Here is a 21,508-nt window from a genome sequence, read left to right as displayed (position 1 = left end):
TGAGTACTCGCGCGGACGTCAGGGGCCCTCGAAGAAGTTCCCTGCTCCTTACCCGCCTAGTCTGGGGTCCTACCCAGAGCCCAGCGTCCTCGGCTGTCGGTAGGGCTGGAGACACCGCGGCGACACGGGGCCTTGGGGTGTCCCCTGGAGGCCAGGCCCGCTGGCGGGGACCTTAGGGCACCCCGGCCGGGGCTGCTTCCTGGGACCTCTGCTCCCCCGTGAGGTAACCGAGGCTGAGGTCAGTACGCCCTGCGGCTGCAGCCCAGAGTGGAAACCCACACTCGCTGTGGTGTCACCAAAAACGGGCCACCTTCAAGGGACAGGGCTCATCTGGCACCCGCGCGTAGTGGGACGACCCCGGGCACCCAGGAGAACGGGCTTGGCTGGGTGGTGTGGCAACTTCGACAGCCTCACACCGTCCCTCCGGGCCCTGTCCCATGTGCGCCATGCCGGCGCCCGGTCTCCTCCTGTCCCCAGCCCCGAGAGGCAAAGTCAGACCCGCACCTCGGGGTATTAACTGAAGTCGGGTGGGTAGACTCTGCCCCCCTGCACGCCCCTGATTTTCCCATGCCTTTTTTTTAAAGGAAAGAAAGTGTGCCCCAAATGTCAAGAGTCCTTGTAGTAAAAAACCCAATTGTATTTTGTCTTGGGCTTCAAGGGGCACTCTGGGACCCTAGGGACCGCATACTTCCCTCAGCCTGCGCCTCCATCCCTGTTCCCCAAGGAAGCCAGGCAGGCCCCTCCCCTCCTGGGGCTGCTGAGCACTGGATATGGGAGGAGAGCTCTCCTGAACATGACCCTGGACACGCTGTGCACCCTGTCGTTGGGAACAGCAGGATCACCGTGACTTTCCTCTCCCAAGGTGGTGGAGAACTGGGGGAGGGGTCCAGAGAACCTATCGTTTTCTCCTTTTCCGTATCATAATCATTTCCTCCTTTACCTTCCCCAGTGCCAAGGCTGGAGTTAGAGGCCCTGCCTCCTCCACGAAGTGCCAGTTTGTGGCAAGTTCTGCTTCCAACCACAAAGTTGTGGCCACAAGGTAAGTGCAAGGTGTGAGTACCTGTCACCAGACGGGACTGTTTTGAGCGTCTGCTTCAGTTGCAGTAGAGTCCTGCAGTTTGAGGGTTAATTATTATTTTTAAATGTAATGTTCGATACGTGTTCAGGGCGTGGAGAGGGAGGAAGATCTATGTGGATTGATTTACTTCTCAGTGTTTGCAGGAGCTTCATTTCTTTACGGCAGCCTGGCTCTGTGTCATTTAAAAGGAGATAAAGATGACTTTAAGCAGTGTTGTTACTTACTGAGCGCCTAAGTTCTAAGATTAGTGTGCTGTCTCTTGGCCGTCTTCACTTTAATTTGCGTGATCGGCAGGTGGCTTGTTGGTATCAGAGGTCACCTCTAGAACTGCCAACAGCCGGGGCAGGAGTGGCCCCCCAAACGGCCTCATGATAAACATTCCTGTGGTCACCGTCTGTGGGAGACTAGAGGCAGCAGGCCTGACAGTCTTGTACAGCTTCGAAGCAAAATTAAATTGAAGGGAGAAAAAGTGTTTTCCGTTTCTTTTCCCGCATCTTAAATCTACCCTAAGACTTGGTATTGTTATAAAATACTTCGTCTTAGCTGGCTGGTTTAAAAATTACGTGTGAGAGAGACAGGAGAGAGGATATGAGAGGAAGAGGAAAAAAGACATTTTCTTTCCTTTTTTGTTTGTTTCTGTTTTTTGCTTTGTTTTGTTTTGTTTTGTTTTTGGGACAGAGTCTCACCACTCTGTAGACCAGGCTGGCCTCAAACTCACAGTGATGCCCGAGTGCTGGGATTATAGGATTACAAGCATGCACCACTTATGGCTGGTTTTCTCATTTTCTTTCCATACACACACACACACACACACACACGAACATGCACGCACCCTGTAGCATACCTCCTTTTAACTTGCTTTATTGACTTTTAGGTTAAGAAAAATTTTCTAAGAAAACAATTATTTCTGCTTCATCATTTTAAAAGACTATATAATGTTCCACCGTGTTTAGATAATGGTACTGTCATTATTTAGCCAGTCCACCTGTGTGTATGAATACAGAAAATGAATTACATCTATAACTTGTTCACACATCAGTATTCATCGAGAAGCTGCTAGGGCCTGCTGGGCCCAGGCAGAAACAAATCACCATGGATCTGCTCCTCACACTGATTCTCAGGCCAGGATGTAGAAAAGAGACCGATTGACTATCCCTGTCATGGTTCAGGAGGGGGACACAGAGCAGAGAAGGGAGCCATTTCTGCCAGGACACCCTACTTTTTTGGGATTGGTGACCAGTGCACTTTTTTGAGCATCTGTGGGTTTATAATAAAAATGCTTTAAGTAGCCTTTTTTAAAATGTAAGAAAAATTTTACTTGGAGTAAGTTTTAAACATGCCGAATTTTCCTTTCCCCTTCTGTCTTCTTTGTCTCTGTGAACAGCTATGTCCTTGGTGGCAGATGGGATGGGTGGCTCAAGTGGCCAGAGTTTTTGTTTAATGTTTATCCTAATCCTGTTGCTTTGTTGATATAGGATGTGGCCCATGGGTTTTCTGCTTTTAAAAAAAAATTATTTTTTGAAACTTGAGAGTTTCTTGTTAATTTCTGTTTTTGTTGGCTTCGTGTAAAAGTCCATTTTTCAAAAGCTCCATAGGCACTGTTTAAAAATGCAGATTCTGTGTGACGGATAGACATTCGCTGTTTCTGCTGTTTCAGCCTTACTAGTACATAGAACAGGTTGTGTCACCTCTAAGGCTGTTGTCATTGGGGGGAAATTTGCGCAGAATTTTCATTTAGAGCTTGATGATTAGCAAGTTTTGTTTTGTTACCTGTGCATGATGGGGATTGAGCCAGGGCCTTGCACACTCTGCATACCCTGTAACACTGAGCTCTACCCTAGCCCCGAGATGGTTGAAGGTACCAACTGGTTAGGAAAGGCTCCAGGTGTTGCAGAGGGAGGGATGTATGTATAAAACTTGTTACTTTTCCCAGGATGCCTTTCGTAGTATGGGCTTCTTATGCAAGGAAATATCCTGCATTGGACTTTCTAGCCTAGGGCGTAAAAGAGTCAGACTTGTTGGTTCCTTGTATGTATGTGTGTGTGTGTGTGTGTGTGTGTGTGTGTGTGTTGCCTCTACAGCTTCATCACTTAGCATTTGTGACATTGCAGTGTCCTGGGGAGTCTGTGCACTTCCTTGGGTGAAGGCCTTCTCCCTTCCGGGGAGGGCAGGGAGGAAGAGGGCAACCCTTCAGGAGATTTCTGTAGTCCTTCTACATTTGTTTTGAGGCTTGCAGAGGGTGAAAGAAAGAGTATTTAAACATTGTGGTTTGCTCCAGGGAGCACTGTGATGTAGTAGGAGAGGCATAGCTGTTAATCCTGAGATCTGGATTCTGAGCTGCTGGATGCTGGGTGGGCCGGAGACCTGCAGAACACGGAATTCCTCTCTGGGCCACCTCTGAAGCGTTGTGAAGCCCCACAGCAGTGGCCTACAACACTATGCTTGTTCCCAGAAGTGTCAGGGAGGAAGGACAGGCCCTGGGCTTCCCCAGTTTCTCACCTAGCCAGATCTGATGCCTGATGGATTGGTTTATTTGTGTGTTTTTCTTTTTCTCTTGCCCTGCAGGACACTGAACCCAGGCCTCCCACATGCTAGGCAAGCACACCACCACCACAGTAACTTGCCAGGCCTCTCTTTTTTACTTTGAGACAGGGTCCCACCAGCTTGCCCAGGCTGGCCTCTCAGGCCTCCCACATGCTAGGCAAGCACACCACCACCACAGTAACTTGCCAGGCCTCTCTTTTTTTTACTTTGAGACAGGGTCCCACCAGCTTGCCCAGGCTGGCCTTAAACTCATGATGCTTCTCCCTCAGCCTCCTAAATAGGATTATGGTGTACACCACTGTGCCTGGCTGCCTGAGTTGTTTTTGTTCTCATCATTTTAAGATCTTTCAACGGCTTTGGAAAGAAACACTCAACTCCCACCCCAACCCACCCACTGTACACACACAAAAACATTTTTTTTTTACTAGATGAAGAAACACTCTTTACCAGTAAATACAAAGTTATTGTGAGTGCTTCTGTTGGTTTCAGGTGTGGATGCAACACCAGGTTTTGGTGGTGCTCCATCTGCTCATAGCCTTACCCCAGTATACCTAGCCCATGCTACAGGTCTCCTCTCCTCCTACAGTTTACCGGGGATCTGCAAACTGGGCGCACGTGCTGCCTGGTGCGCGGGCTCCTTGTGCATCCACCTTTCCCCTCGCCTTTACTCTCTGAGGGCAGAGTGAGCATATTCACATCTGCTCTGGTTGTTCTGTGGACTGAGCAGGGACTCATATGTGTTCATTGAATATGCAGATGACTGGCAGAATTTAAATCAACAGGAACTTATGCCTAGTGCTCAGAGTGGGCGGGGGCTGGGTGGGCACCCGCTAGTGCTGTTTTCTTCTGCAAGATCATGGATTCAAATGCCAGACAACTGATTTAGCAGGACGGGATCAGTTAAACCTTTGTGATTTGGGAAGCGCTTTTATTGAACAGTGAAATAACCTGGGAGAAATTAGAGAAAGCAGTAGCTCAGCGTTCCAAGATGTGGGACTCCTCTGACTGCTTTTATTCCTCTCTGTGTGAAGAGATCTGCAGATAAAGAGTGAACATTTCCTCTGCAAGCCACTTGCTTGTACTCTTAGCCTAGTGGCCACAAGTGGACTTTCGCAAAAGCATAATTTTAAGCAGTAAGTCACAGCCAGAACATAGGTGAACTAATTGTCAGAGAGCTTCTTCAGAGGGATTCGAGATTAGGATGGGGTTAGGTGGGAGGCGACCCCGGGCTCTCTTAGAGCATTTGTAACTGAACAGTCTGTGGTTATGTGATAACCGCACTGACAAGTTTTCCCCAAACGTGAGTGGGAGAGACCCAGGTGTTAGAGACTGAGCTGAGCACGTGTCTCCTCCTGCCACACGCCCAGAGGTTGGCGCCCACTTAAGATGAGCATGCAGATGTGTATTTCTAACACGGCCCATAGAGTGGCTGTCAGGTGACAGGCCCTGTCCTGTTCCCTGAGTGTGAGGTGTGGGCAGGTGAGCAGCGTTTCAGGCAGAGTTCCTTACAGGACAAGGTAGTTGCCGGGCTGCCGGGTAAGCTCACAGTACTTCATCCAGCACCACAGAGAGTTATTTACAATCAAGAGACAGGGCAGGGACAGGAATTTAGCCCAGTGGTTCTGCTCTGTGCCTTGAAAGCTCAAGGACCTGAGTTCGATCCCGGGTACAGAAAGAGAGAGAGAGAGCGAGAGCGAGAGCGCACAGTATTGACGTGTCCACAGGGTCCAACCAAATGGATTACATGGAGAGTGTTTCGCTTGAGTGTTACGGTTGCCCCTTCTCCACTTTGCAAAACATTACAGAACCTGTCACCAGAGACAGGCAGGGGGATACGGACTGCCCAGCTTGCCTGCAACTCACAGGCAAGCGTCAGCAGTGCTCTCCTCTTCCTTCAGAAGGCTCACAGTTGGAGAGCGATTTCCAGAAAGGAAGACCTTGTATGGCTGTTGTTTTTCAATCGTAGGAATCAGCCTCATCCATTCTACACAGGGAGCCCTCTGAGCGGGGCAGAGATGCGTGACACTGGGGAGGGCAGCTCTGAGGAGAGTTGTGAAGCAGAGGGAGGGGCCTCGGGGCCTGAGTGCACCTTAAGCCCAAGTTCCCTGCGAGGAACTGCTCTGGGATTGGCAGGGCTAGGAGAACTCATGTAGTCAGGTGTGGCAAGGATGTGTCTAATTCTGGTCCTCAGGGAGTCTGAAGCAGGAGGATCAAAAGTTGGAGCCTGGCCTGAGCAACGTAGTGAGACCCTGTCTCAAACACTGAAAGTGGCGGGGTGGGGTGGGGTGGGGGTGTAGTTAGCTCTGTGCAGAGGTCCTGGGTTTAATCCCCAGTATTGAAAGAGAGAGGGATACAGAGAGAAAGACAATATGCATATGACAAGGGAGGACAGAAGGAAGGGGGCAGGGGGACTCCTGGCATTTGTGTCCAGAGCAGAGAGGGTTCTGCATGTGAAGGAGATGGTGTGGCCAAGGTGTACACACTTGGTGATGGGGGCAGATGGTGAGGAGAGATGGAGGGTGCCCCCCGCAAACACAGCAGCCCCTGCCTCCGCGCTGGAGCCCCAGGAAAGAGCTAGGAAGTGTGGACCTGGGCAGTGCACGGAGCTCAGCAAAACGAAGGTCAGCCAGGAGGGGACGGCCTTGCGCTCAGATTGGGACATCTCGGAGTTCCAGGCCCTCCGTTTGGACAGAGAGTGAAGTCTTCAGCAGGACCTCAAAATAAGGAGAGAAAGAAGCATGTTTTACTCTGGAGACCAAGCATCACTAGCTTCTGCTCCATTCTCCCAGCTTAGATGAATCCAATGATGTTGGCGTGTTCCAAGATGTGGGACTCCTCTGACTGCTTTTATTCCTCTCTGTGTGAAGAGATCTGCAGATAAAGAGTGAACATTTCCTCTGCAAGCCACTTGCTTGTACTCTTAGCCTAGTGGCCACAAGTGGACTTTCGCAAAAGCATAATTTTAAGCAGTAAGTCACAGCCAGAACATAGGTGAACTAATTGTCAGAGAGCTTCTTCAGAGGGATTCGAGATTAGGATGGGGTTAGGTGGGAGGCGACCCCGGGCTCTCTTAGAGCATTTGTAACTGAACAGTCTGTGGTTATGTGATAACCGCACTGACAAGTTTTCCCCAAACGTGAGTGGGAGAGACCCAGGTGTTAGAGACTGAGCTGAGCACGTGTCTCCTCCTGCCACACGCCCAGAGGTTGGCGCCCACTTAACATGAGCATGCAGATGTGTATTTCTAACACGGCCCATAGAGTGGCTGTCAGGTGACAGGCCCTGTCCTGTTCCCTGAGTGTGAGGTGTGGGCAGGTGAGCAGCGTTTCAGGCAGAGTTCCTTACAGGACAAGGTAGTTGCCGGGCTGCCGGGTAAGCTCACAGTACTTCATCCAGCACCACAGAGAGTTATTTACAATCAAGAGACAGGGCAGGGACAGGAATTTAGCCCAGTGGTTCTGCTCTGTGCCTTGAAAGCTCAAGGACCTGAGTTCGATCCCGGGTACAGAAAGAGAGAGAGAGAGAGAGAGAGAGAGCGAGAGCGCACAGTATTGACGTGTCCACAGGGTCCAACCAAATGGATTACATGGAGAGTATTTCGCTTGAGTGTTACGGTTGCCCCTTCTCCACTTTGCAAAACATTACAGAACCTGTCACCAGAGACAGGCAGGGGGATACGGACTGCCCAGCTTGCCTGCAACTCACAGGCAAGCGTCAGCAGTGCTCTCCTCTTCCTTCAGAAGGCTCACAGTTGGAGAGCGATTTCCAGAAAGGAAGACCTTGTATGGCTGTTGTTTTTCAATCGTAGGAATCAGCCTCATCCATTCTACACAGGGAGCCCTCTGAGCGGGGCAGAGATGCGTGACACTGGGGAGGGCAGCTCTGAGGAGAGTTGTGAAGCAGAGGGAGGGGCCTCGGGGCCTGAGTGCACCTTAAGCCCAAGTTCCCTGCGAGGAACTGCTCTGGGATTGGCAGGGCTAGGAGAACTCATGTAGTCAGGTGTGGCAAGGATGTGTCTAATTCTGGTCCTCAGGGAGTCTGAAGCAGGAGGATCAAAAGTTGGAGCCTGGCCTGAGCAACGTAGTGAGACCCTGTCTCAAACACTGAAAGTGGCGGGGTGGGGTGGGGTGGGGGTGTAGTTAGCTCTGTGCAGAGGTCCTGGGTTTAATCCCCAGTATTGAAAGAGAGAGGGATACAGAGAGAAAGACAATATGCATATGACAAGGGAGGACAGAAGGAAGGGGGCAGGGGGACTCCTGGCATTTGTGTCCAGAGCAGAGAGGGTTCTGCATGTGAAGGAGATGGTGTGGCCAAGGTGTACACACTTGGTGATGGGGGCAGATGGTGAGGAGAGATGGAGGGTGCCCCCCGCAAACACAGCAGCCCCTGCCTCCGCGCTGGAGCCCCAGGAAAGAGCTAGGAAGTGTGGACCTGGGCAGTGCACGGAGCTCAGCAAAACGAAGGTCAGTCAGGAGGGGACGGCCTTGCGCTCAGATTGGGACATCTCGGAGTTCCAGGCCCTCCATTTGGACAGAGAGTGAAGTCTTCAGCAGGACCTCAAAATAAGGAGAGAAAGAAGCATGTTTTACTCTGGAGACCAAACGTCACTAGCTTCTGCTCCATTCTCCCAGCTTAGATGAATCCAGTGACGTTGGCATTCAGTGTCGAGGGTAAAAGTGCACCGGCAGATGAATATGTAGCCACACCTGTAATCTCCACGGTGAGGAGACCCGGACTTAGACAAGGATTCTGGAGCTTCCGTGACTATCAAAAGGATGCAGGCCCAGGAAGGGCTCAGCCACCCTTTGGGGTACGAAGGGTACCGGCGTGGGCTTTCTTAGTCGGAGAAGCATTTTCTGGCAAGTATTTCGGAAAGAGGCCTTCCCAACCAAGACATCAGGTCTTATGCCGACTCTGCAAGGAGCAAGAGAAAGGCAAGCGTTCGAAGCTAGAATCAGGGAAGGAGTTGCTTTCAAAAGATGAAAAGACAAGACCTCAGCGCAAGGTGTCCCACACCCGGGCACCAGTTACTTGGGGAGCTGTGCGCTTAGTGTTTGTCCAAGGCTGTGTCTGTCCCAGGAGCCTCATCCACCACTGAGTTGCTGTCCCAGCCCCTCCACCTCCCTCCAGTTCCCTGCCCTTTACCATTGCTCTCCAGAGCTCCAGGTGCAGACATCACAGGTGATCTCCCTGGGGACTCAGGCCCAGTGACCTGGTATCCTTTCCCTGCCTCAGTGACCAGTCCTGCACTGGGCCTAGGGGCAGGATAAGGTGCAGGGTCCTCATCCACAGCTGCAGATTGTTCAGCTGACCTCTGCCTCAGCTGTCTGTCCTGCTTTTAGCAGGTGGACGAAGCTGGCAGGCTGTAGGTGCTGTCCATGTCTCCTTGATGGTCACAGACTCTCTCCCCCGCCCTGACTCGTCCTGTGGATGTTGATTGGCTGTGGCAATGGCAGGAAGGATTACCCGTCTCCCTGGGGCGGACATTTTCCCTCCCTTCCTCCCTCCCTCAGCTCCCCCTCCTCCCCTTCCCTCCTCTTCCTCCTCTTCCTCCTCTTGCTTTTTCTTCTCCTCCTCCCCTCCTCCTCCCTAGTGCTCCCTTGCTCTTCCTCCTCCTCCTCCAGTTCTAGGGATTGACCCCGGCTGCTTTACCTCTGAGCTGCATCCCCAGGGCTGACATTTGTCCTTTGCGTGTTTCCTCCACAGATGCAGGGCCCTCCTGCCCCTGACCCCATCCTCCCCTCCGCTCCATCACCTCCATCCAGAAGAGCTCAGCTTCCGATTTCCTTAGCAGGAAACCCTCCCTGAACATCTGCCGGGTGGGCGGGAGTTTTCTGCTTCAAGTGCTTTTCCACCAAAGCACTCATGCTGTGTGCTTATTCGAGTGGTGGCTTGACGAGGTGGCATCCCAGAGGACATGCTGCAGACCTGGGTGGGACCTCGGCTGTCTCACTCACGGTAGCTGCTGTGGGACCAGGAAGCCACTGCTTAACACCTCTTGGAGCCTTAATTAAACACTGCCTCTTTTCACCAGCCACCCCTTTTCCTCCCCCAAACTGGGTGCAGGATTGTGTCCATGGCACAGCCCACAGCAGTTTGGATCTCTGCTTGGACCACTTCACTGCCCCTCACAGCTGTCCGCAGGGTGCAACAGTCATCTGTTCTCAAGTCTCTGTCTACTCTGCAGATGTTTACTGTGCACCTGCTGCCGCCCAGCCCCAGCCCCGGCCCCGTCCTGGCCGCTGGGGTCACAGGACCTGTGTGAGGTCCTGTCGTGAAGATCTAGCTGCCTCACTCATGAGTGTGACCCCAGGCTCCGGGAGGGCAGGCAGGAAGCCTGAGTGTGACACAAGGCGGGAAGAGCCCAGAAGAGGGCGACCCCAACCCACAGCTCCGAGCACACTCGTCGGTAAAGTTCGGAATCGGTTCTCACCAGAGAAACTCAGCTGGGAAAAGAATGAATGAGCAGAAAGCTCTCCCAGAGTCTTCAGACCCATTTGCATTCTTCTGATTAGGATCTTAAAGGTGTTAAGTGCCGAGATAAACTCCTCTTGACCCACTCAGTCAGCAGGATCTAATCTTAGGCGATTATTAACTCTAATCCGGAATCTAATGATCTGTATTAGGAAAGGCACTCTGTCTCAGTGGCTACCCTTCCTGGTCCTTGCCGCTGGCATGAGCCCTCCAGCAGCTGTCTTCCCTCCGGGAGGGTAAGGTGGGCTGGCGGCGCCAAGGGCTCTGTACGGTGCGGTTTGACAGCAGAGAGCGGGCCCGTTACTCCCTAGACAAAGCAGGCCTGTGTCCAGCCTCCTCTTTGGGGAAATCAGGAAAATTGGGGATGGGCTGCACTGAAGCCTTTGAGTGCAGTCACTTCTTGCTGTGCCCCGAGGCAAGGTGGGAGGAGTGGCTGCTGTGTCCCACCCAGGGCCTCACAAGTGTCATCCGTCACACCAGGGGGAACAGGGCCACCCTTCTGTCCAGTGTGACACCACTGTGCGTAGATTCCCCAGAAATCAGGCAAAGGCAGTGTTTGGAGGGCTCGCCTCCCCGATGTCAGGTTTATTGAGATGTAATTTACACAGTAAAATCCATTCTTTTTTGGTGTATGATTCTGTGTGCTCTGAAAAACTTGTCTGGTTCCCTTGCCCTTGACGGTTGTCAGCCAGAGGTTGTTCTCAGCTCCTAGGTGTCACCAGTGTTCCTTGGCGCATGGCCCTCTTCGTTGTCAAAGCCAGCAACACTGGCAGAATGCGGTGGTACACACACTTGTAATCTCAGTACTCTGGGAGGCTGAGGCAGGAGGATTGGAAGTTCAGACCCAACCCGGGCAACTTAGTGATTTAGGTTCTGTCTCAAAATTCTAAAATAGGAGGGAGCCAATTTCTAAACCAAAACATTGGACACCAGAGACAATGAACAGTTAACATTCCAGGAATATGAGATTAGTTTAACATTTAATCCAGCATCAAAATGACAAATGCTTAGGGATAAAATGAGTCTTGTATGCTGAAAGCTATAAAACACTGTTAAAGTGAAGTTTTAGAGACCTCTAGAGTAGGCAGTTGTACTGTATGCCTGTGTCAGAAGACGTGGTATTGCTAGGATTCTGTCATTCCCAGGATGGCCCACAGCCTCAGTGCCTTCAAGAGCAGACCTCAGCACACCTGCTTGGGGAGTCTGACAAGCTGATTCTGAACTTTATTATAGGAAGCGCTAAAGACCTTTAGTAACTAAAAGAACTTCGAAAAGGAACAACACAGCAGGGACATAAAGTAGTTGCTTAAAGCCACTATGATCAAGACAGTGTGGAACAGGGCTGGGGATTTTGCTCAGCGGCACTGCATCTGCCTTGCAAAGTTCTGAGTTTGATTCCCAGTACCCAAAAAAAAACAAAACAAAAAAAAAAAAAACAAACCACAATGTGGCACTGATCAGTGGAACAGAGCAAGAAGTCCAGAAATAGATTCACACGTACAGACAACTGACTTTCAACCAAGGGCCAAGTCATTTCCTCATGGAAGAGGAAAATCTCTCCAAGAAATGGTGCTGGACCAATTGAATAGCCAGATACAGAAGAAGGTGAAACCCTTCATCTCACCCCATGTACAAAATGATAATTATTACTGTTATTTTACAACATAACAGCATCACATACTGTTATTGAAATGGGTCCTAGATCTAATCTTAAGATATAACATTCAGGGAAAAGGTATATGAGAAGGCCTTAGTGGATTTGGGATTTGACAAAAATTTCTTAAATGTGATTCAAAAAACATGGGCCACAAAAGAAAAGAAAATCATTAAATTGATCATCCTAAAATTGTAAATTTTTACTCATCAAAAGATACTTAAGACGGGCTGTAGAGGGCTGGGGATTTAGCTCAGTGGTTCTGTCATCTGCCTTGCAAGCACAAAGACCTGAGTTCAATCCCTTTTACCAAGAAAAAAAAAAAAAGATGGGCCATAGATTTAGCACAGTGCCTGCCTGACAAGTGTAAGGTCCTGAGTTTGACCCCCAGTACCAAAAAAGAAAAAAAAAAGACACAAGAAAAAAGTGAAAAGCCAAGCCACAGACTTGAAGAAATCATTTGTAAAACATGTATCAGACACAAAAAAGTGTATCTGTGATATATAAAGAATACTTCCAATTCAATAATAAGATGAACCAAATAAAAATGAGGAAAAGATTAGAAGTAACTAATCAACCAAAGACATGTTTAAAAGGATGGCAAATGAGCTTATGGAAAGGTGTTCTGCATCCTTAATCATTTGTGAAATGCAAATTAGTATTAGTAGGTGTCACTGTTAATAGATAGACATCACCACACTGCCAGTGGGACAGCTAGAAATAAGCAGGCTTACCAAGTGCATATCTGGACCGAGAGCAAGATCTCTCTCACATACTGCTGATGCATGTGACAGATATAGCTACTTCAGAGAGCATTTTGCAAGTAACACTAGTTATATCATTATCAAACATACTGTACACCCGCTAGAGCTCCATTTGGAAAGATCATGTGCTCTATGACTCCAACTACATGAGTCTGTGAAAAAGGAAAAATTGTGGAGCCAGTAGGAAGATCAATGGTTGCCAGGAGGAGGGAGGGATGAGTAAGAGGAGCACAGGGTTTTGTTTTTATTTTTTGTGATAGTGAGTATTAAACTCAGGGCCTTTACACTGAGGTTCATTCCCAGCCTTTTTTCTTTTTTTTCTTTTGAGACAGGATCTTGCTAGATCACTCAGTTACCCAGGATGGGCTTGAACTTGCAGTCTTCTTGCTTCAGCCACAAAAAGTGCTGAGATTACAGGTATGTACCACTTTGCCCAGTTCAGCACAGGACTTTTTTTTTTTTGTACTGGGGATTGAACTCAGGACCTTGCACTTGTGAGGTAGGCAGTGGCACCTCTGAGCTAAATCCCCAGCCCTCAGCACAGGACATTTTTAAGGCATTTCAATGTAGTGGTGATACATACCATTCTGTACATTTGACAGAATTCATAGAAGATTCCCCCACAAAGAGTGAGACTTAATGAAAACTGTGGACTTAAGCTAAACATCAGTGGTAACAAATTTACCCCACCAGTGCAAGCTGTTAGTAATAGGAAGCCTGTGGGGTTGAGGAGGAGAGGAGCTCTATACTTTCTGCTCAGTTTTTCTATAAACTTCAAACTGCTCTATAATATTGGTCTATTAACTAAAAACTGAATTTGAACTATATATCATCTAGGAATAAATTTTTAAAAGATGTGAAAGACCTCAGAAATCCAATTACATTATTGGGAGAAATTAAATATAACCCAAGTAAACTGATGGGTGTACTATGTTCATGGAAGGGACAACTGAGGATTAGAATGGTGTCCGTTGTTTTCAGCCTCACATGCCTTACAAGGGACACTGATACCTACATCCAGTGCATATAGGTGTCCCTAACTGTGACTGAACAGAGCTGTGTGCAGACAACTTCAGTGGCCTGGAAAACCTCAAATGCACCCCTCCCGAAGGTCTTAGGGGGCACTCAGGACTTTGTAGAAGAACACTCCCGTGCTTTTCTAAGCCACTTGTTTCTCTTCTCTTTGTGTCTGTATCTCTATTTCTTAAGAAAAAGGCTTGTCCTGTGGTGAGCTCTGTCCTTTAAACACTGCTAGTGTCCCCCGGGCAGGTTTCTTTCATATAGGATCATTGAGTTTTTGTAAGACAAGGAACAGTGTCCAGAATTGAGTGCCACTGTTAGGTTCACTTGGTAAATATTTATTGACACCTTCCTTGTGTGGGAGAAGAAGGGAACTGACGAGGATTCAGGTCAAGGTGTTACAAACTGGGTGCACAGAAGAACGTCTGCAGGTGCCTGTGAGTGGAGGCGGAATGAGGTCCTCCTGCCTAGGGGAGCCGGCGGGTTTCTGGAGAGGGAACATGTGAACTCCATGGCAATATGTGAGAGTGGGAGGCATGGACCAGGCAGAAGGACAGGACAAGGTGTGGAGCTGGAGAGTGCGAGATGGGCCTGGCAGGTGCTGTGATGTAGCTGCTAACGACTACCTCTGGCTGAGCTTTTTTACTTTGGCCAGAGCATGGGGCTTGCAGTGGGAAATGAGGAGATGTGTTCAAATGTCATCAGATATTTATTGAGTTCCACCTTTGTGCAAGACCTGGTTCTAGGCGTGAGAGGGAGCCTAAAATAAAACCCCAGTGCTTAAGAGGATGAATCAGACCTCACAAAGTGCCTGAGTGCCTCCATGCATGCAGTGGGAAGAGAAGGTGGTGGGTCGAACACTTGGTCAGTGCGGCACATGGGATGTCCACGCAGACTTGGGTGGAGGAAGAGCCTTGTGGCTCAGGTGAGAGTGCTGTGGAACAGACATGGGACCAGGGAGTGTCCCAGCAGAGCAGGCAGCTGGCCAGGCTCAGAGGACAGGGCCGGGCAAGTGTGGCTAGCTGGAGGAATGTCCTGGAGGGAGGACGTGAGGTCCCAGGAGAGAGGTGGCAGCAGGTCAGCATGGAAGCTCTAGGGCCACTGTGAGGACTCTGGTTTGTACTCTACGTGAGAGCAGCCTGGGGTGGAATGTGCTGGGGCCTCTGAGCAGGGCTAGGACGTGCTGTGATTTAGCTGCCAAAGCTCCCTCTGGCTGTGGTCAAGGCCAGGGTCTGAGTGTAGATTCCTTATGAGTTTAAGGGAGAAGGAGGCCTGGGCCAGCACTCTAGGGGTACAGAGGCAGGAGGATTGTAAGTTGGAGCTCAGCCTGGGCAACTTAGTGAGAACCTGTCTCAAAATATTAAAAAGGGCTGAAAATGTAGCTCTGTGCAAATGTTTAATCCCCAGTACCACAAAAAAAAAAAAAAAAAAAAAAAAAAAAAAAAGGAAAGAGAAAAAGGCTAAGGGGGCTTACAGAGGGCCTGAAAGGGCCTATGTGGAAAGGCACCCCAGCGTGTATGGACAGGGAGGCCTTGACTTTAGACCCAGCCCAGCCTTGGCAGCTTCATGGTCTAGGTGCTCCTGACCTTGGCCTTTTTCCCATCCTGAAAAGCCAGGGACCTGAGAGCTCTTGCATTTGACCCTACACTGTCCCCTCTCACTCAACTCAGAAACACAACTTTGCTCTCCAAATCCCCGGTGCTGGGCCTCATGAATAATCCCTTGGTGGGTTTCTTGTTTCTCTTGTTTTTATGCAGAGCTTTACTTTATTGCAGAAAGTTCCATTTTTTTCCTGTAAGCACATTGCTTCTGTTCCCTAGTGTTCTTGTCACTTTAAGTTCATTCATCCTGGTTTCCTTAGTGGGAGAATAAAAGCATGGGTCCCACACTGAGACTGAGCTGGCATTGGGACTCAATGCTGCAAAGGTTTAGATTGTGTGGAGCTGCTCAAGATAGGTGTCCCAGGCAGACCTGGTAGCTCTTTTCGATCCCCTGTTTGGAAATGGACAGAATAATTGTGCTTTTTGGTTTCTTTTCTTTGGTGTGTTGAATAGGAATGGAAACTGTTAGCACTGGGAACCGCTTGTTCCAAATGCAGAACCTGGCACGCACTTCCAGCTGGCTGGTGGACAGACCAGCCCACAAGGGGCAGAGAGGCCGGGAGCCTGCGTAAGAAGCTGGCTTCAAAATGGGCTGCGAGGTGTCTCAAGTGTGGATACTTAGAAGTGTGTTAAACCGGTATGGTGGCGCAGACCTGTCACCCCAGTGCTCTGGAGGACGAGGCAGGAGGATCGCCACAAGTGCAAGGCCAGCTTGAGCTATATAGTGAGATCTTGGCTCAAAAGAAAAGGAAAGGAAAAAAAAGGAGGTATGGATTCTTCTATACAGATTGCTACTGGAAGATAAGTTACTACCAGTAGGTACTAAAGCAGTTCCTCTAATGTCTTTTAAAAAGCAAGGCGAGCTAGAGATGTTATCACTTAAAAATGTCATTGCCGTATAAGACAATGAAAAGATGTAGAAATGCTTCAGATGAAGACAGAAATGACCACAAGATGTGATACCTGATCCAAGGCTGGATCTTGTTCTGGAGGGGAAAAAAATACCATCAAGGACCCTATTAGGTTAACTTGCAAATTATGGCTGTGAATCATAGGTTGAAGTGTTATCTCTGGTAAATCTACCAAGTTGTTCATTGTGTAAGTTAATAGCTAACATACAGTTCAGTGTCCAGGGGACCGGGCAGTAAGGCCCGCAGGCACAGACACACACAAGTATATCTCCACGCACAGTGCCATTCATTTTTGCAGCCTATTTCATTGGGCTTTTGTTTTGTTTGTTTTTTTTTAACACAGTCCAGTTCCCATCAGAGTTGCACAAGTCCAGGGAACCTCAGGATTTCTGCCATTGTCGTTGTTGAGTTGTGTCCCGTCCCAGGTGCTGTGTATTCATCCGTCAGCACATCTGGCTCGTTCCAGAGTGGGGTTGGGGTTATTATGACTTGAGCTGCTGTGAACACTTCTATAGCAGCCCTTTTCCCCCCATACCTCTACTGAGATGCAGTTTACACACCATACACCACGGATTTAGGGTACACAATTCTGTGGGTTTTTTGTTTTTTTTTTGGTACCAGGGATCGAACTCGGGTCCTTGCGCTTGCGAGGCAGGCCACCGATCACTGAGCTAAATCCCCAGCCCTATTTCTGTGGTTTTTAGTTGACTCACAAGGTTATGTAACCACTGCACAAACTAATTTTAGAACACTTTTGCCACTTCCAAAAGAAACCCCTTACCCTCTTAGCATTCACTCTCCAACCCTCTCCAACCCCAGTCCTAGGCAGCCACTAATTTTCTTCCTGTCTGATGTACGTATTCTGTACAGTTCACGTAAACGAGGTCAGCCAGTGTGTGGTCTTTTGTCATTATCTTCTTCCACTTGGTGTAATGTTTCACGGATCACAAATGCTGTAGCATGTGGCCCTATGTCATTTCCTTTTATTGCCAGAAATCTTCCATAGTATGAGCAAGCTACATTTTATTTAAGCATTTTTCAGGTGGTGGATATTTGGTTTTTATTTTTTGGCTGTTGCGAAGCATGTTACTCTGATCACTCATGCACATGTTTTTGTGTGGATGTGTGCTTACATTTCCTGAGAGTGGAGCTGCTGGTTCATCTGCTAACTCTGTGATGAGAGCTGCCAACCCATATTCCGAGAGGCTACACTTTAACAACCATTGGCAGTGAGGGAGGGCTCCAGTTTGTCCACTTCTTGGCCAACACTTGTTAGCATCCGTCTTTTTTATTATAGCCATTTTGGTAGAGGTGTGAAGTGGCGTTTCATTGTGGTTTTCATTTTCGTTGCCCTAGTGACTCTCAGAACCTTGTAATTTGCCTGTGGCCTGTTTATATATCTTCTTTAGAGAGATGTCTATTCTAACCCTTTGCCCATTTTTTAAAGGGGGTACTCATCTTTTTATCACTGAGTTCTAAGAGTTTTTTTAATATACTCTGGATATGGCTCCTGCCAGACACATGATTTGCAAATGTTTTCTCTCATGTATTAGTTGTTTTTTTTAAGTTTTGTACACAAATGTTTCAAATTTTGAGGTCCAAATGATTTGTTTTTTCTTTTAGACGCTTGCATTTTTGGTGTGTGAACAGGTTTTCGTGTGAACATAGGGTTTTTTTGTTTGTTCTGTGGCCCTGCTGCTTTGAACCCTCACCGGCCTCTGGCACTGGTTTATTCCAGCCGTCCTGGCCGGTCTGCAGTCTCACCAGCTCATGTGCATTTCCCTGGTGGCCGATAATGAGGAGCATCTTTTCATGTCCCTTTTCTGCAATCTAAATATCCTCACGGGTAAAACATTTCTACATGCCTTTTGCCCATTTTCTGATTGGATTTTTATTATTATTATTGTTCAGTTTTGAAAATTCTGTATCTGAGATACTTGTCCCTTTTCAGATATGTGGTTTGCAAATATTTTCACCCAAACTTTGTCTTTTCATTCTTTCAAAGTTTTTATAGAATGAGCATCCCCCCCTCCCCCAGTACCAAGGATCTAACTCAGGACCTTGCACTCGGGAGGCAGGTGCAGCACCACTGAGCTGAATCCTCAGCCCTAGAGTGAGCATTTTGAATCTCGATGAGGTCTGTTTATCAATCTTTCTTTGTATGGATCATGCTCCTAGTGTCAAGCTCAAGAACTCTTTAGCCTTGGATCTTAAAGCTTTTTCTCATTTTTGCCCTAAAAATCTTACAGTTTTGCATGTCAATATGTGATCCATTTTGAATTAATTCTTGTATAAGATGTGGAGACTTTTTAGTTTGTCTATGAACAGCTGATTGCTCACCACCATTTGTTAAAAAGGCTATCCTGGGCTGGGGATTTAGCTCAGTGGTTCCGCCACGTGCCTTGCAAGCTCAAGGACCCGAGTTTGATCCCTGGTACCAAAAAAAGAAAGAGAAAAAAAGGCTGTCCTTACACTGAATTGCTTTTACAACTTTGTCCAGAGTCAGTTGGACACATTTGTGTGGGTCCATTTCAGGGTCTTGTCTGATTTCCTTACCCCAGGAGAAGGAAGTAGGGGTTGGAGGGTCTGAGGCGCCTGCATTTCCCCAGGCAAAGCGTAAGAGAAATTTTCAGAGAAGACTGTGAAGTAGCCAGAGCACCTTTGGTGCCTGCATGCGAACAGAACTACTTGAGGCCAAGGAAAGAACTATCTGAGAGGACTGGAGGGAACAGTGCCCAGCACTCACATGGGGCTGGGAATAGTGCCCGGCACACATAGGACCGGAAGCAGTGCCTGAGTCCACCTGCCGATCTGGAAACCCTCATACTTCTGGGCGAATCGGGGCCCCCAGAAGATCTGGCCTCACTCATGGGAAAGACGTACACTTAACTCCACACTGTGGTGACTCTGCGTCTTCTCAAAATCAAGATGCAAAAAGGGGCTGGGGATTTAGCTCAGTGGTTCTGCCACCAGCTTAGAAAGCACAAGAGCCTAAGTTCGATGCCCGGTATCAAAAAAAAAAAAAAAAAAAAATCAAGATACAGAAGGATTGGGATTTTTCCAAGTAATTTAACTGTGTCCTAGAATGAGGCTCAAGAATATTTACAGAAATACAAAACTATCCAGCACTGAACACAATTATCGGCAACTCATGAAAGGTTTCTGGGGATGAGAAGGAGCAGGGAAAAAGGGCCCAGGATTGGGGGAGAATTCAAGGAGTTGAGACCGACACAGAACTGACAGATCCTGCGTGTAGCAGAAAAACCCATTACAGTAGTTTTGACTGTAAATCAAGCAGAGACATGGAAAATATTGGATAGCAGAAGGTGGAAATTAATTTATGCAATAAAAACTAACATCTGAAAATAAAACTATAGTGGACAAGATTCATGCCAGATTAGACACTGCAGAAAAAAATAATAAATGTGTGGTATAACATTTTTAAAATGAAACCAAGAGAAAAGGAGAATGTTTAAAAAATGAAAGTAGCAGCATTGAACTATGAAATAACTTTAAGCAGCCTAATGTTTGTGTAATTGGAGAACCTGTGATAAAGGAGGATGGGCAGGGAATAAAAGGTAAAAAAAAAAAAATGGGTCCTTTAGCTGAAAAGGTTTAATAATCTTAAACATTTATGCATTTAGTAACAAAGCTTTAAAATACATGATAGAACTGCAAGGAGAAATGGGCAAATACACCATTATAGTCAGATTCATAGAACAAATATGATACTATCAGCTCCAAATGCTTGGAGCATCTGAACCAAGCAGGTTGATCTCACTGACATTTATATCACGTAGGACATGCTACCCATCAACAGCATTAGTTTTCCATGCACATATAGGAAATTTACCAGTGTAGACTACATTCTGAGCCATAAAACAAATCTCAATAAATTTAAACAGATTCAAGTCATATAAAATAGCTTCTCTGGCTATGATGGAATTAAGCCAGTAACATAAGTATGCCTGGGAAATCATCAAATATTTGGAAACTAAGTGACACACTTCAAAATACTCAAGGGTCAATAAAGAAATCAAAAAGGGAGTTAGAGAATATTTTGAATGAGAGAAAAATAAAAACAGCATGTCAGAACTTGTGGGAGGCTGGTAAAGCAATACTTAGGTGGAGATTTATAGCACTACTAAATACCTGTTAGGGAAAAAAGCCGATGACCTTAAGAAGCTAGAAAAAGATGATCCAAGCAATCCTACTATAAACAGTAAATAAGGAAATAAAGATCAGAGTGGAAATCAGAGATTAAAGGATACTAGAAAAATAGTAGAGAGAAAATAATAGAAAACAAAGCTGGTTCTTTGAAAAGATAAATAAAATCAACAGGCTGGGGATTTAGCTCAGCAGTTCGGTGGCTTGCCTTGCGAGCTCAAGGACCCGAGTTCAATCCCCGGTACCAAGAACAAAAACAAACAAATAAAATCAACAGTCCTACCTGGCTGACCCAGACCCCTTCAAAAAAAGTGACAAATCACCAAATCTGACACAAGAAAGATGAACATCACTGCAGACAACACAGATAGGGAAAGTCTGATAGGGATTATTACAGACACAGTCACTTTTTTTTTGGTACCGGGGATCGAACTCGGGACCTTGTGCTTATGAGGCAGAAAGTGGACCACTGCACTAAATCCCCAGACCCAGACACATTTACACTTATAAATTGGACAACTCAGATGAAAAGGATGATTTACTTGCAGTATATAGATCTTGAAAATTAAATTCAGGAACGAATAGAACACCTGACTAGCCCTAAATGTATTAAAGGTTTTACTAAAATCTTTCTCACAAAGAAATCCTGGGCCCAGTTGGCTTCATTTTCTACCTAAGGAAGAAATAATGTTGGCTCTGCACAAACTCTTCCAAAAAGTTCAAGAGCGGGGGAAGCTTCCCAGTTCATTTTTTGAAGCCAACATCAGTAAAATTAAATGAAAGCAGTACAATACAAGAAAATGGAAAGACCAATATCCCTTGTGCACATAGATCCAGAAATTCTGAACAAAGTTTTAGGGCATGAATTCAACAATTTATAAAAAGAATATAACCTGTGGGAATGACCCCAGGAATGCAAGAATGGATAACAGAAAAAAATTATAACTTACTAGATGCAGTGGTGCTATAATCCCAGCATTCTGGGAGGCTGAGGCAGGAGGATTGCAACTTTGAGCCCAGCCTGGACAATTTAATGAGACCCCGTCTAAAAAAAAACAATAAATAAATTTCTTATTTATAAAAAGAATATAACCTGTGGGAATGACCCCAGGAATGCAAGAATGGATAACAGAAAAAAATTATAACTTACTAGATGCAGTGGTGCTATAATCCCAGCATTCTGGGAGGCTGAGGCAGGAGGATTGCAACTTTGAGCCCAGCCTGGACAATTTAATGAGACCCCGTCTAAAAAAAAACAATAAATAAATTTCTTTTAAAAAGCTGAATGTAGCTTT

The 21,508-nt window shown here is 47.2% G+C and overlaps 1 protein-coding gene across 6 annotated transcripts in view; it reads left to right on the top strand.

Moving 5' to 3' along the window:
- The first annotated feature begins 6 nt into the window (after nt 1–6).
- Nucleotides 7–21,508, top strand: part of Ppara (peroxisome proliferator activated receptor alpha) — a 75,367-nt gene continuing 53,865 nt past the window's right edge. For 4 of the 6 annotated variants that reach the window (XR_004518091.1, XR_004518090.1, XM_010634314.2 and 1 more), the window contains exons 1-2: nt 7–238; nt 950–1,039. The gene's annotated coding sequence lies outside the window, so the exon portion shown is untranslated. Of the gene's footprint in view, nt 239–287; nt 863–949; nt 1,040–12,898; nt 12,932–21,508 lie in introns of those variants that run through there. The other 2 variants (XM_010634316.3, XM_010634317.3) reach the window with 2 other exon arrangements.

Source organism: Fukomys damarensis, unplaced genomic scaffold (assembly GCF_012274545.1).
Source record: "Fukomys damarensis isolate Sample0158 unplaced genomic scaffold, DMR_v1.0_HiC HiC_scaffold_19, whole genome shotgun sequence".
In the NCBI taxonomy this organism is placed as follows: Eukaryota; Metazoa; Chordata; class Mammalia; order Rodentia; family Bathyergidae; genus Fukomys; species Fukomys damarensis.
Note: the sequence above shows the minus strand (reverse complement) of the source record. Positions and strands in the feature narration are given on the sequence as shown.